Source organism: Corvus cornix, chromosome 1, assembly GCF_000738735.6.
Source record: "Corvus cornix cornix isolate S_Up_H32 chromosome 1, ASM73873v5, whole genome shotgun sequence".
Classification (NCBI taxonomy): domain Eukaryota; kingdom Metazoa; phylum Chordata; class Aves; order Passeriformes; family Corvidae; genus Corvus; species Corvus cornix.
Genome location: NC_046332.1, coordinates 10,918,121 through 10,933,176, shown reverse-complemented (window position 1 = coordinate 10,933,176; position 15,056 = coordinate 10,918,121). Strand labels below are relative to the sequence as shown.

Sequence of the window (15,056 nt, the reverse complement as noted above, 5' to 3'; positions counted from 1 at the left end):
AGATCTGTATGTTTAGAATTGACAATTTTTTTTCTCTCCTGCAAATATTCATGAGTCCACCAAGGACCAGAGGAGCCTTCCTCTGATGAGTTAGTCCTGTGCTTTTGTTATTACTTCAGGCCTGACCTTCCCTTTCTGAGCAATATATTTAAGAAACTAACAAAGACCCTTCAGTGAACACTCCAGACCATGGCTTGTGAGGGCTCAGAAGAGAGCATGAGCTACTCAATGCTTAAAAAGAAGCGGGGAAAAAAGAATGTCAGCCAAGGTCCACAGATCCACAATAATGTGTTATATTGGCTGAACCCTTCCTGAGAGAATGTTGAGAAACAGAAATAACAGGAACTGCACCTGTGATGTTCCATTCCTGTCCTGGACTGTGGAAACTCAGGAATATTTGGGGTGGGGGGGAGGAGGGGCGGGTTTCCTGCTACTCTTTGCTGTCTGTGTGTAACTACTGCAGTGAACAGACCGAGTCATTGAGACACTGTTGGAAGTAGTGACTGTGGCAGAGCACATCCATAATTAGTTCATTTGGTCTGCACTGATGCAAATCCCTGACATAGCAGCAATGGAGAGTAACATTTTATGTTGCTCCTACTGCCGAAGTTCCACCCAAGTCTCTGGCCTCTCTTTGCTAGGCTGATTATACCTGGCTTTGGAATCTTCATTTCCTAAGGAACTCTGACTGGTGTCACTACCCTCCCCAGCACTTCTGGCTACTGAAAATATGCAAAATTTTCAGTATTTTTTTCAGGGGAGAAGATGATAAAGTTAACAGCTATAAAATATGTACATTGCTTGCTGCACTGATAAAAGTCCTTCAGGTGATACCGCTGTTCTGGGTAGTGACTGCAGATTTGAGCCTTGGCTTGCCTCATCCAAAAAGATGAGCCCTGTCAGGCCATTACTGGTGTGTGGAGTGGGATTCCTTCATTCCTTTCTGTTGGCATTGACCACATATTAATAATAATATATTTGCAGGGGAAGGTATAATGGGAGGAAGGAGGAGAGTGCCTGTAGCCCTGTGGTTAGTGAGGTTTCACGGGCCAGGGCAGTAGGCTGAAGTTCAGGTACATAGTCCAAATCAAACAAAACAGGAACTGGGACTGGCTTTGCAAGGTAGCAACTATGCTGGTTGTTGGCTCCACTGAAGTAGACAGGTGAATGTTTGCATCTCCCTTTTGCCTTCCGCTCCCCCCATTTGCATCAGAGTCCTCTGTCCCTGTGTCACCTGGCTCCAGTTAGAAATACAAGAATAAACAGAAAAATTACTTGCAGGTCAATTCTTGTTTTTCCTTTTCTGCTTCTTTACTTTTTCTCTCTTTTACTTTTTTCCTTTTTGTTTTATTTTAGATTTTTGCCTGGGTGTACCTGCTTTTGTTTAAAGCTGCCTATTTTCTTTCTCAGCAGATAGTTTGAGAATCATCCCACCTGTTGCCTGCCTGAACCAAGAACCAGATCCCAGAGAAGGACTGTGCCATACTAGTTGGTTGCAGATCTACTGGGATCCTAGTATTGAGAGAGATCTAACAGGTAAGTAAAACTTGGAGTTCATTCAAGGTGCTGAGACTCCTAGAAGAGAAGAGTGCTATTGCCCCTTCTGAAAAAAAAAAAGTGGCCAGAAGAAGGCATATGCATGCAAATATGACCTGCAGGATATTTTTAAATCTGTATCTTTCCCCTAAGAATCTGTGCCTGTGAAATGTTTTCTTCTCAGTTTACACACTCCCTAGTCCCTGCTTCAAACCCGTTCAGGTAAGGCTATCAGAAAACTCTCTCATCTAGCTTCCTCCTTCTCATGCAAATTTAGGTGTCTTAAGAAAATGCAGGAGGATTTCCTTTGGCAGGAATACTGAAAAAAACCAAACCAGAGCAGTCCAAAAGGCATTTTTATTTGTGTCTCATTATTTTTTTTGGTTTTGCTCTCCTCTTCAGAACTTTCTTTTCTGTGTGTCTTCTACATTCAGTCTTCACCACACTGGCTGGGTAGAGTAAGAGGCTTGTCTGCAGCTGCAGTTTTACTGCTTTATTCTCCTGGGGTAGTTAAGGCAAACTTTCCACCACCCATTGCTTCTCCCTAAGGCAGGTTGTGTTATATCAGCAAGAAGGTACTTGTACAGATACTTACAGTGCTCTCTAAAGCAAATTGACATCGATCATTTGGTGTCATATTCAGTAAAACTGTTTGCACACTAGGACTTCACCAATTTTTTTTAAAAATCGTATTTCAAATAAAATAAGAAGCACCCTGGGTAAATGTTAAAACTAGAAGAGGTCTCTGAGTAGCTCACTACTTTGTATGTTGGTGATAATGCAACTAGCACGTTAGTTGAGTTGCACACATTGTTACAAAATTAGAAGGAAAGAGTGAATTAAAATGAAGTTATTTTTATAGGTCTGCTTATATTTAATGTGTAAGGACTTTGACAAGCTTTTTCAAAAGAGTTGTTCAAACAGTAATGTTTGTTTCCTCATATTTAGGTTGAGTCTTTCTCTCAGGTTTTTGCACTTCAGTCATAGAACATGGCCTACACTGTGTAAAATATTGAATGAAAAGAAGCTTTTCTAAGAAAAGAAAAAAGGGTAAAATAATCAAATTTGCCTACAAGGTGTGAATTCTGATATACTTCATATATGAGAAAGGTTTGAGTTTTTATTACGAAAGGACCTTGTTCTTTTTGGTCTTTCTGTCTGACATGAGATTTTATATGAAAATCCAGATTTGCATTGCTTCTGTGTTAAGTGGATACTGCATGATCTCTCTGTTGTGTTTCTGGCTGCTGGCTTGCCGTAGTTAAGGGTGGAGATCAGTGGTTTATTGTGAAGATGCTGCTTTTAAATTCAGAGTTGAGACTGTGGTAGAAACTTTTGGTTTACTGAACTCTCAATTCTCAAAAACAAATCCCAATAAACTGCCACCTATGTGGGAGTGATTTAAATATTTAATGATGTTTTGACTGGAAAATGAATGAATGTAGAAGGATCTTCTAGAGTTAACACTGAATTTGTTTCTTGCCAGTGTTACTTTTAGCTTGTTCTTCCTTTCTCTAAGTCACCCTCGTGCTCTGGGAGATCCTTTGTTCCTGCTCTTGTTCCCAAAGTGCTCCCTGCCTGACTATCAGCAGCCTGACTATCTGTGGAGAATTTTCTAACTTTTTAGTCATAACTGAAAATTTATGTGCTCAGTTCAAGTCGATGAATTGCATGACAAATCTGGAGCAAGGCAGACGCCGTTGGGGAGACAGAGAGGCTGCCTGTCTGTCTTGCCAAGTATCTCAGCAATCCTGGGACAGCAGCAGCTCCCTAATGCGACAATGAGCTGTGTTGACTCTTTGATATATACGGGTACAAAGTTCCTAGTGAAGATTTTGCTTCCCAGCGATAGTTTGACGCAGCTGGGTATCTCCACCGTGCTTCCATATCTGCTGGAGAGGGGGGGGAAAACATCAGGGCATTTCAGTGCCTTATCAGCCATGCTGGTGGGTGGTGTGATGACCAAAAAGGAGCAAGTGTGCTCTCACAGACCTCAAGGTGTGTGCCTGCATGTGTAGTCTATTTTCCATAATGCAGCTGAAATATTCACTAATTAGCTATTGCTTGTTTACGTTAATTGAACTTATACATGTAGGCTATTTTGATATATTTATTTTTATTTCAAAACTCTGTGCTATTTTTTATGCCGCATATATAGCATCACCATGCATTTGTTTTCTGTGTTGACAAGCAGACTTGTTTTCTTGTAAGCAGATGAATTGTTTACTTTTCAGACAAAATAAGAACATGCTCTTTGGAATTATATTATAGAATGATCTGGTCTGTCTGAGAGACTAGTAGGTACACATTACACAAACAACAGGTGTTCAGATTTATTGCTACAGCTAAAATAGCATTTGCTGAAATACATATAAAAAACTGAGGATGCAAGAAAGACTTGAAAATGTGTCCACTTTTTTTATTCATATCCCATTTCAATAGTTCATTTTTAAATAACAATGAAATTGTTTGGGCTTATTTGGTTTCAGAAGAAGTGGAGACAAGATAAAATAATTGGTTATCTTCAGTTAGGTGTTAAGATGCACTTTTTTCTTTTTCTAGGAAATATCCTTGAATTAAAAATAAGCCAGTTGATTTTCCATGGATTTTATCTGAGCCACAAGCTTTAGGCCAATGAGACTTTGATTTCTTTTTCAAAATACACAATCAATTTATGTGAGGGACAGAGCTTAAGTTTTAATTTCAGTCTCAGTTTTCTGTTTTTAATGTGCTTTCTGAATGGACTCCTGTAGTCTGGAATACTGGTGATGCAGGGCTTGCTTACTTTGACTAGGACCAGTAGTCAGTCACTGGTTGTGCACACGGTGAAATAAAGCTGCTGAAGGGGAGGCCACAGCCATGGAAGAGAGAAAAAACTTGGAACAACAGCTTATGAAAGCTTATGAAGCCACCCAGCTTCCTAGTCATATAATGGTGATGGCAAAAAGACTCTTGAATCCTACAATTCTTCACATCTCTGTGGAATTCAGCAGGTGCTTCTGGATACAGAGTCAGTGGACCCTGTAAAATGGTGTTGATGTTTTCACAAAACTAAGCAGATACCAGCCCCTGGAACACTAACTGTATGGAAAAGGGATAGATGGATTTAGTTTCATTCCTTCCCTTTGCGTGTCACAAATGTAGTTTTCACACAAGGAGGTTAAAACAGTGTTGCAGTTCAAGCAGCTTGTCTCTAATTGTTGTTGGATTTTACTTTTCTGCATTTATGCCCCCTTTTTTTTCCCCTTCTTTGCCATTGACTTTTATGGAGCTAATGTAAAGATGGTTTTGATAAACATACCCTGTATTTCTTAAGCATCAGCTCAGTGAATCTTCCTTTGAGCTGCAAATCCATTCCAATACTCAGGATTGTAGCCAGGGCCACAGGGCAAAACTCTTATGTTGCATAAAAAAAAAAAAAACCACCAAAAAAAACCAAGGGACTTTTAATGATCCAGCAGAGATGATAGGACCTTGGCATATGAAAAACCCTGATGCAGTAAATCAAAGCAGGCTGTCTTGAGTGTAGTAATATTTCTATGCTAATAAATTAGTGTCATAAGTGATTTGTCAATAAGATGTAGAATATGCTATGAAGGAAGTCAGACAATATTTTTCTTTCACATAGAAAAATAGGGTGAGGTCATAGCAAAATCCTCAACATGATCTTTTTCTAAGAAATATGTGGGTGCTCTGACCTGCTGCACAATATTTGCATATTTAAATTCTTATGTGCCTAAGATATCCTTTAATGCCTAAGCAAGATTGGGTAGATGAAGATGTGCTGAGAGAATTTGGGCCTCTGGAGAAGAAAGGACTCTGGGGAGACCTTATAGTGGCCTTTTAGCACTATAAGGTGACTTACAAGAAAGACGGGGACAGACTTTTTAGCAGGGTTTGTTGAGATAGGACAAGATGTAATGGTTTTAAACTAAAAGAGGGCAGATTGAAACTAGAGATAAGAAAGAAATTCTATATGATGAGGGTGGTGAAACACTGTTACAGATTGCCCAGAGAGGTGGTAGAGGCCCCATCCCTGGAAGTTGATCCAAGGTCAGGTTGGATGGAGCTCTGAGCAACCTGGTCTAGTTGAAGATGTCCCTGCTTGCTGCAGGGGGTTGGACTAGATGACCTCCAACCCAACCTATTCTACTTATCTTTTGATCCGATTGGTCACACCAGGCCCTGTTCCATGCAACCTTCCTGCGCTGCTGCCTCAGGCATACACAATTACAGGTAGAAGTCCAGTCTGACCATTTGGCACCGCTCTCTCCAGTGATACTGTGAAAAACCCTTAGGAAGGTCATAGGATTATCAAAACTCTAAGGAGCCATACTCTGATACCTTTGTTTTAACTCATTCCTGCTTGTAACAGGCTTGGAAGTTGCATCTTAGTACAAAATTTAGGAGTGTTATGTGGATGTAATGTGTCTGCAACTTGCTGGGTTGGCTGCAGCAGCGCTGTAAGGCTTCTATGGATCTACCGAAATATGTGTGATACTGAGAAAAGAATATCCATCTTTCTCAACATCCAGAGAGTTTCAAAGTATAGAAGGCTGGTTTATTTGCCATGTTTTTCAGGTAAAATTTGCCATTCTGTGATAAGAGCTTCTTCTGTAGTAGTAAGTCAGGGTCTCTGCAGTTTGGACCCATTAGCCAGAGCGCATCAGCCATGGCTCAGGAGCAGGTCTTCGAGGTGGAATGCCGGTGCATCCTCTCACACATCAGAGTGTATATTTTCAGAACCACCTCTGCACTGTGCCCTGTGGTTGCAGTTTCTTCTTGTGGGTTTCTGATTTCAGGTCGTGATTCCTGGGCAGATGCTTATTCCTATCTCTGGCTGCTGACCCTTGGTTTGACTTTCTGATTCCTGGTTTTTGGCCATGAACATTCGGCTCATTTCCCAGTTCTGGACACAGGCCCTAACCTTTAGGCTGGATAGCCCATGCTCCAATCTGTAATGCTAGACAGCCACCAGGTCATCTGTAGTAGAGAGTACTCTAATTTAGTCAATAACAAATGAAATCTAGCAGATAAATTTGGGTGTTGTTCTTTTTTTTAATTTATGACAACCTCAGCTATTTATTTGTAAACTGGTCTTCTATTAGTATTTTTCTAGATTGCTAAATGTGAGCTTTTACTTTCCATTAGTTATCATGCTGTGCTTAATGGCCATCCTTTCTTAGGGAGAATATCACCATATCTGAGCCAGTGGAGTGGGTGAACAGAACTGTTAGCATGTATAAACATTTCTAATTGGTGGCCACAAGTCCAATAAATTACACCAGGAAAGGCAATAGTGTCAGAACTTCCATTTCATTTCTATATGAAATGTTATAAACATTTTTGATATACTGTATGCATGATCTGCTTTTTTTTATGGGAGTTCGTAATGTCATTCTAGCACACATGACATAAGAGTGTAAACACACACTCAAAATGCAGTCACTCAGACCTATGAGAGTGTCTTGACTGAAACTTGATGAAAATATGAGTTACAAAGTTCACAAAGTATGAAGATAAATTTCCAGAAAGAGGAAAAATTGAAACTTATAATGTGTGTTAATGTTCGGGTGGAAGAAGGGTCAGGTTGCTTTGGCAGGAGAATAAATGGAGGAGTACAAAGCTGAGCTGTAAAATGAACTGAAGTTGATACTTAACCAGTTACAAGTAATATGGAATAGACAATAATGTGAATCTGAGAGAAAAGAAAACTGTCTTCATATATGCTATATATGTTACATTGTTTATACACAAAGATGGTGTAGCATAGAAATTCTTATACGTGTGTGTGTTCAACAGAAAATAAAAGCCACAAGATCTGGGTGAATTTTATTTAATTTTGCCCACCAAAAATTCAGGGATAAAAATTTCCTGATGCAATGTTTTTACTTTGTAATATTTTGATGGAATTAGGTATCCAAAATGAAAGTAATAAGTAGTCCATCTGCCCTGTTTCTATGTCAAAATGTTTGACAGTTGCCAATCTAGGAAAAATGTACTTGTTATTTTGCTCAGGCTTAAAGGTAAGTTTTAGTATATTCTGTTCATGGCTGTTTCACAGTAATGTGAACCTTCCTTAATTTTAGGCTTAAATCAAGACCCATCAATATGGAAACACTTAGATTAACTTTCTCATTAAATTATACGTACTTCCTTGCTAAACCCATCTCCTGCCCTTTGACAAGAGGAACTGTCCTTTACTAGAGTAGTTTTCCTGTAGATAGTTTCCTTTTCGCTGAAGCAGGCTAGCTCAGATAAGGGCTAGCAAGATGTTCATGGGATTTAGCTAACAGTGAATTGAGACTCTCCTTTGCTAAGCAGAAGTGAAAAGGATGGTGGAAGCAGCAAGTTTAGTCCATTGCTTCGCTGTGTTTCTTCCAAATTGGTCCCGTGCAGTAATACAACTTTACCTGCTTTTGTTAAACTGTCAGCTCGCAGAATGTAATAAAACAAGTACCTTCTTCAATTTGTTGTTCAGTTAAAATCTGTTAGTATAAAGAGCTGCAGCAGAACAGCAGGGCATGCTTTATATATAAACTAACTAAACTTTTTACTTGGTTTAAGGCTCTCTAATGGAACTGCCCGTGAACTCGTATGACATTCACCATGTATAATGATACATTTTTTTTTTTCTCCTTCCAAATGAATTAAAAATGGAAAGTACTTCCAGTACTTCTTGGTAAGTACCAAGAAGTCAGATCCCTTGGTACCTCAGAGGTCCTTTCTTCATTAGAGGCAGGTAGTTTCCATTATTCATATTCGGTACCATTTCATTTAAAGTCCCACCATTACTTAAAAAGCAAGATATTAATGAGAGATGTTACTGGAGTGCTGTCTTTTAATTTGATATTGTTCGATCCAGCTGTTTTAAAATTTCTAAGAATAAAGCCTCCATTACCTTACATTAGAGAAGATTTTTATAGGCAAGAACATCTAATTCTTGTCTGGTTTCCCTTGATAGCCAATTGCCTTTCTTAAATCTTCACCATTTACTTCTAGGTTAATCCTTTTGCTTTGCTTAAATAAATTCTCTGATTCCTTGATATCCATGCATTGCAATTAGTGTACATAAATATTTTTCATACCACCCCCATCCACTTAGCTTAGTAATACATACTTAGCACTTTTAATTTTACCTCATAAATCAATCACTGTAGCCCCAAAATCAGTTACATTTTTTCTTAAACCATCATTCAATACAAAGAGGCCATTATGCACGTCTGTAAATAATACATTAATTGTGTGGTTTAAATTCATAAACAATGTTACACAATTAACTTCATAAAATTGCTCGCTTTGAAAATTGTGCAGCTACAATTTCTATAATAGTAGCTGAAAGACAACAGCACTAAGCCAGGCATTGTCACTTTGAATTGCCCCTGGTAAAGCAGAGGCCTCTTAAATGTGCAATTATGACAGAGAGAAAGTGTATTCCTCATTACAGATTTATTCCTTTAAGTACCTTTTCAAAGGTTTCCACCTTGTTTTGTATTGCTGTGCACTAATGGTGTAAGACATGATTACTTCTGGGAGTGGCTTTATTAATATAAAAAAAAAATTAGTGAAGATTTTTTTAAAACTGGATTTTTAAAAAGTCTCTTTTTCACTGTGATTTATTCTCTATCAGGTTGTTAAAAAAAGATTTTGCTCTTTTGCCTTCGGCAAACACTTTTTTCTTGGGATGGAGATAGCAATGGCATGAATAGCAGGATGTACAAGAAAAAAGAACACAATTTGTAACCAAAAAGAAGCATATTTATATGTTGATAATGGTTTGTTCCAAGTTTGAAGACTAAACTGAGATCCAGATTCTATAGACTAGACAGCAGTGAAGGTATTTCTGTTGTATTACAGCATTTAGCTAAGGTAGAGAAAGAGCTGAAATAGGCATTTCAAATCTGGGAAACTGAGGTGGGAAAAGTGGTGAAGGAATCTGCCCAGTATTACAGAATCCGTCGGGAGAATCAGGAGTGTGAGCTCCTGTCTCCCCACTGAACCGATCTACAAGACTGTATTTATTTTATAATCTGTTTTTATGCTCTTATCTATTTAATCTTCCCCTCACACCAATTTTTATAAGTATGTCTCCGCAGAGAACTGCAGCATAAGAAATGTTTCTGCAGATGAGCCCTGAGGTTTTATAGTAACACTGTATAATCATTACACGGGAGGTACTCGGCGTTAAAATGGTGCAAATTACCATTGGAAGTGACTCATTCCAGCCCAGGGAAGGAGGGTTTGCTGTCTCTTCTTGCCGCCCTGCCATCGCTCACCGCCGGCAGCAGCCGCTCCTTACATAATGTCACATATGTCACATATGTCCCGCCAGATTGCCCGATCCTGCCGGGGGCAGGGGAGGCTCCACGCACGGCTCGCCCCCCTGCTGCTCTCACGGGGGGGGGAATCCTGCGGAGTCCCGCTTGGGATTTTCCCATCGGGCTTTTGAGAAGGGGAAACCTCGGCCCAGGCTCTGTGCCTCCGTGCGTGTGCCTGTGCCAAGCGCAGGGAGGAGGAGATGCTGGCAGCCATCGCCCATCTCCCTCCCCACGCCGGGCTCCGCACGCCGGGGCTGGGCAGCGCTGGGGAGCTGCTGGCTCTGCTCCCCTTTTCCACAGCGCTGTTCACCGGCTCCTTTCTCAGCGTTCCTTGTGCCTCTCCTGTCCACTTCCCCCCGTCATTCCTCTCTGACTAACAGGGGTAAGTTAGCACTGCCCTTCAGTCACCTGGATACTCACACACAAGGGCTGCGCGGTCAAAACCAGTGTCTTACAGCCATTCTTAACCTCTGATGTGCAAAAATAAACTGGGGGGAAGTTATCCCATGGCTTATAGCTGTGGTATAGAAATACACTCAAATGAAAGCCCAGACATGGAATTAAAGGATTTGGTACCCTACTGCTCAAAGTAAAACACAGCCAGTAGCTCTTTAGCATGGGGTACCAGTTATTGCACATGTTATTTGTTTAAACTGAAGATTCCACCACTGCTGAATTGCACCGTATGTGGAACTCCATATCTGCTACAGTTCCAGATTTATAAAACAGCATTATAGGGAATATAGGCCTATTAATTTTACAGCCTAATTTCTGATTAGATTTTACAGCACCTCTGATGAACTGCATAGATTTTACCCATGAAAAATGATGACAATCCAGTTCTGTCATTTTAAGTAGAATTAAAGCCAGTATTGCCAAGTATAATAATATCTTACCAAAAAAAAAAAGAAAAAAAAAAAAAAGAAGAACCAACACACACGCACATACACACATATACAAATTAAAATAACCTAGCACCATGTTATTTCTCTATAGGAAAAGGGCCCTTGCCAAGAGAGTGGGACTGTTACCTGTTAGTGCAGTCAAGAACCTGTGGGTCTAACAGCTGACCTCAACAGAAATTCTCCATTCAGGCTGAGCAGGTTAAGAAATGTTTCCTAGCACAGCTGTGTAATGTGTCTGTTAGTAATTAAAAGAGTCTGCTAGAGCTGGTTAAGGAAAAGCATAAAGTGAACCATTTTCTATCAGAAAATAGTTTTGTTAAGAATTAAAATCTCTACAAATCCTATGCCTTGTATTAGAGGAAACTAATTGTTTTTTTAAAGAGGAAAAAGAAATCCAACACTGAAACAGTCTGTTCTTGGCTTACTTTAGAAGCAAACTTAAATAAACACCCCCAAAACCAAAAATGGAAGTGTTGCAATGTGAAAATAAAACTACCATTTGCTATAATGTCAATTTTAAACTTGGGGAAGGGACTTACTCTGATTTGACACACCGCCAGATTCTGAAACCAGACATAAAATGACATCCTCACTTGGGATATGACTTTCCATTTGCATTTGTAGATGCAAGGTACGTTTTCTAGCCCTGATTTGCTACACTAATCCTGTTGCCTTCACTTGAAAAGAATGGCACATTTCCCACTAACTTTATTAGCGGCAGGATTGGGCCTTGATGCAATACCTCATGTCACAGCAGCAAAACTTGTTGCCAATAGTCTGTCTCAAGGGAGGAGATTTCCAGTAACTGCTCCCTGAGAACTATTCTAAAAATGCAGCTTTTTTCTGTCCAGCCATCGGAATAATGATATACTCCATCCCTAAAGAGAGGGGTACTGACGGAGCTGCATTGATGGCACCAGAGGTCCCTGCTGGCTTGTTCACTAAACAGAACTGGCAACTGACTCTGAAGATAAAAGTTCTTGACGTTTTTCCAAGCTGGTGGAATGGAGCTGAGTGACACTTAGAAATAAATAGACGAGGGAATAGCATGATCTTGAATGACAGAGGAGCTTTCATGAAAGACTTTTGGGGGGAGACATGGGATGTACTGTTCCAGCCTTGAGTCTAGGGGATTTGTTGACAGTTGGATAATGTGCATGTTTGCTACCACTTGTATGACATGTAGAGGGAAACAAGGGGAAAAGTTCCAAATGAATCCTTTATTCCCACTTAAACAGTTAAACCCAAATACAGTATATATCTCTTCCCTCCCAATAATTGACTCTACAAATTGCCAATCTCTTCGGAAATCTCTTAGAAGAACATTCTCTCTCCTGACAAGGAAAAGTACTTCATGAAAAACATTTGTCACTTGTCTGTTATCATAATTCATGATCTTATCCTTCATTCTCTTGCTTGTTTAAGCACACAGAAATAGTGCTTTTAACCTGAGACTTCAAAGGTAAAAATATAGTGAAGAGGTCCCCATTCTTTTTCTTCTCATCTCTGATCTCAGCCTTTGAACATCAAAGTGGCTCAAAGTTTGGGGTAAGTTCTTAAGGATCTAGTTACTAGAAAGAAATCAATTGAATTTCCACGTTCATATTCACGATAGACCAGAACAAATATTAATATTCAAGAACAGTTTAATTTAATAATTTACAACAATTAAAACAAGTTGCTGCTTAATCTTTTGCTCAGTACAACGAAGCTCATTCATTCCATTGTATTGCTGTGAAAAATCCTCGACTTCTGTCAGTCAAAAATTGCTGGGAAAAAAAAATAACCCAGGAATTACAAAACAATTAGGAAGGTAAAATAAATTTCCCCAAACAAAGAATGCTGCCATTTTAATTACAGTATCACACTGTCATGTAAAAGGTTAACACTTAAAAGATGAATCTTGTACCCTCAATCTATTACCCCTAAGCAATTCTCATTTTCACATTAATTTTTGTACGCTGCCATCTAAATTAAATACTTTTCAGTTCTGTCAGTTTATCTCCATATGTATTCTCATTACAGCAGTCACAAGAGCCAAAATACTTTAATCTTCAGTGAAATCCCTGTAGGCCCATATTCTTAGCTACAATTTTAGGGGTTCTATAACTGCTCTTTTCCTCTTAAATGGTGGCACTCCTTTGTGCAGAAATTCTTGCTCTTGTAAGGACTTTCTATAAACAAGTAAATTATGCAGTCTGTTGTGAAATTACCTTCGTTGTCAGTGCTAGAGAGTTATAAATCCTCTCACTCCCCACCACTCACCCTTGAAGCTCTGTGTTCTCAGGAAAGCTTCTAATGACACTATTCTGGTAGGTTTGATTTCTGGTCATTTAAAAGCCAAGTCCTGGGGACAAAACTCTTAAAGTTTTCTTTTTCACAGGAAAGCCCAAAATAAAATTAAACAGTTTAGACATGAAACACTTATTAAGCATTTCATGGCAGCTGACAGACATAGCTGAAGCCAGAACCCCTCAGAAAACAATGCAAATTGCGAGCATACTCAGACCATCATCAGGCAGAGGAGCCCAGACTGCCTCTGTCAGTCCAGGTGCTCTGATCAGCCTGGTGGAAGGGTGATGACATACTAGTGTTTCCTTTAGAAGAAACTCAGAGTTTGCATAGAAACAGTGCCTATACCTAGTTTTATTTCAATATGTGGGCTATAGCTATAGTGCACAAGCACCAGGATTCAGGAGCTGAAAAGTGCTTCTGAATCTGCCAGTTGGGATACACCAACACTTTCTGAAATATGTATGGGATACAAGCAGAAATCCACCACCCAGTGCCCATGCAATAGCTTTAAGAACACCAGTAGAGAGTATGTGGGTTTACATCTCTTTGTTTTTGTTTTTCTGAAGTCAATGATAAAGCTTCCGTTAACCTGGAACGGAATCCCCTTCCAGAATGCTTAACCTGGTAGAATCAGCCACGCTGACAAATATCTCTTATAATAAGTCAAAGTTCATGAAAAAACTTGGTAGTGAAAGAGCAGCCATAGCTTAAATAGATTTTGTGGTGTATTAGTAGCCACTGTGAGAGAACAGCAGGTATGAAACATGCATTAGTCTGTACAATACTTGCTCTGGAAACAGCACTTGCTACAAAAGATGAAATTTGATAATTGGCCTCCTCGGCGGATCAACAAGCTGGGCATTAAAATAATCTAGCCTAGGGAACATAAAAGCATGAGTGAGCAATAAGCAAAGCATATTTAGTTCAATTAATAATAGAAAGCCTTAATCTTTTGACTGCAACACTGAAAGAAGAGTTTGCAATCATAAAACATACAGAGTTTTTAACCAATGAACCTACATTGAATTTTAAAGCTGGGTTAGAAGTTCAAGTGGGTTTGGGTTGATGGCAAGAGCCAGCCATGAACAGCTCAGGGTTTTTCTCTGATTTTAACTGAAGAAAATTGATGTTTGTAGAGGCTTTTACGCTTACCAGCTTGTCAATATGGTAATAGCACCGTCTGGAATTGCTGGTTTGGTTGACAATATCTGTGTCTTGTCGGCATAGAAATGAAATTCAGCATCATGCCAGTGACCAACACTGCTCACAGAAAGCTTCAGATTGCTGAGTAAGAAGAGGGCCAGAGTGGAACCCTACAGAGCACAAAAAATAAATGCTTTAGGAGAAGGACACAAATTACCCTTGAAAATATAATGCAGGTAAAAGTTGGATAAATATGATTTAAGCCAATTTAGTACTGTGCCAAACAGGAAGATAAAGTTCCTCAGGCATTCAAGAAGAACATCAAGATCTAGCAAAATGAGAGTAGCTGGGATATGAGAGCCTGTCTTTAGGAGAAGGTTACATCTCATTGCTGTCCTGCTGAAAATTTTAAGTAGTGGAAACCCCACCCAAAATACAGAATCTGTTTCCATACTCACTGAAGTCAAAAGCAAATCCTTTATGTCTTTTGGTGATGCTGGTTTCAGGGGATGTAAAATAACTTAGAAATTCTTGGAGGGATTTTATGCTTCGTGTCGTGTATCAACTTGCAACAAACAGAATTAGTGTATGGTGTGGCACTTCTTGCTTTCTTCTGGATTCGAGCAACTGAATAATGCTTATTGCTACTATTTTTTTGTTTAAGACCAGAAGGGACAATAAAAAGACAATTAAACTTAATAATGGGATGACAGGTTCTGCAAATCATGATTTTTTAATCAATTTTTGAGAATTTAAGAGAAATTCAATAGGTAAGTTTTTATTTTCTGGTTTATAGATTTTCTTTCTACCAGAAGCATTCTAGCAGGATCAGAAAATGTCAATGAAAATGTTCAGTGAT

General features: G+C 39.3%; 1 protein-coding gene across 1 annotated transcript in view; it reads left to right on the top strand.

Moving 5' to 3' along the window:
* Window positions 1-1,431: 1,431 nt before the first annotated feature.
* Window positions 1,432-15,056, top strand: part of NRIP1 (nuclear receptor interacting protein 1) — a 94,995-nt gene continuing 81,370 nt past the window's right edge. The window contains exon 1 of the mRNA XM_010399533.4: window positions 1,432-1,536. The gene's annotated coding sequence lies outside the window, so the exon portion shown is untranslated. The remainder of the gene's footprint in view (window positions 1,537-15,056) is intronic.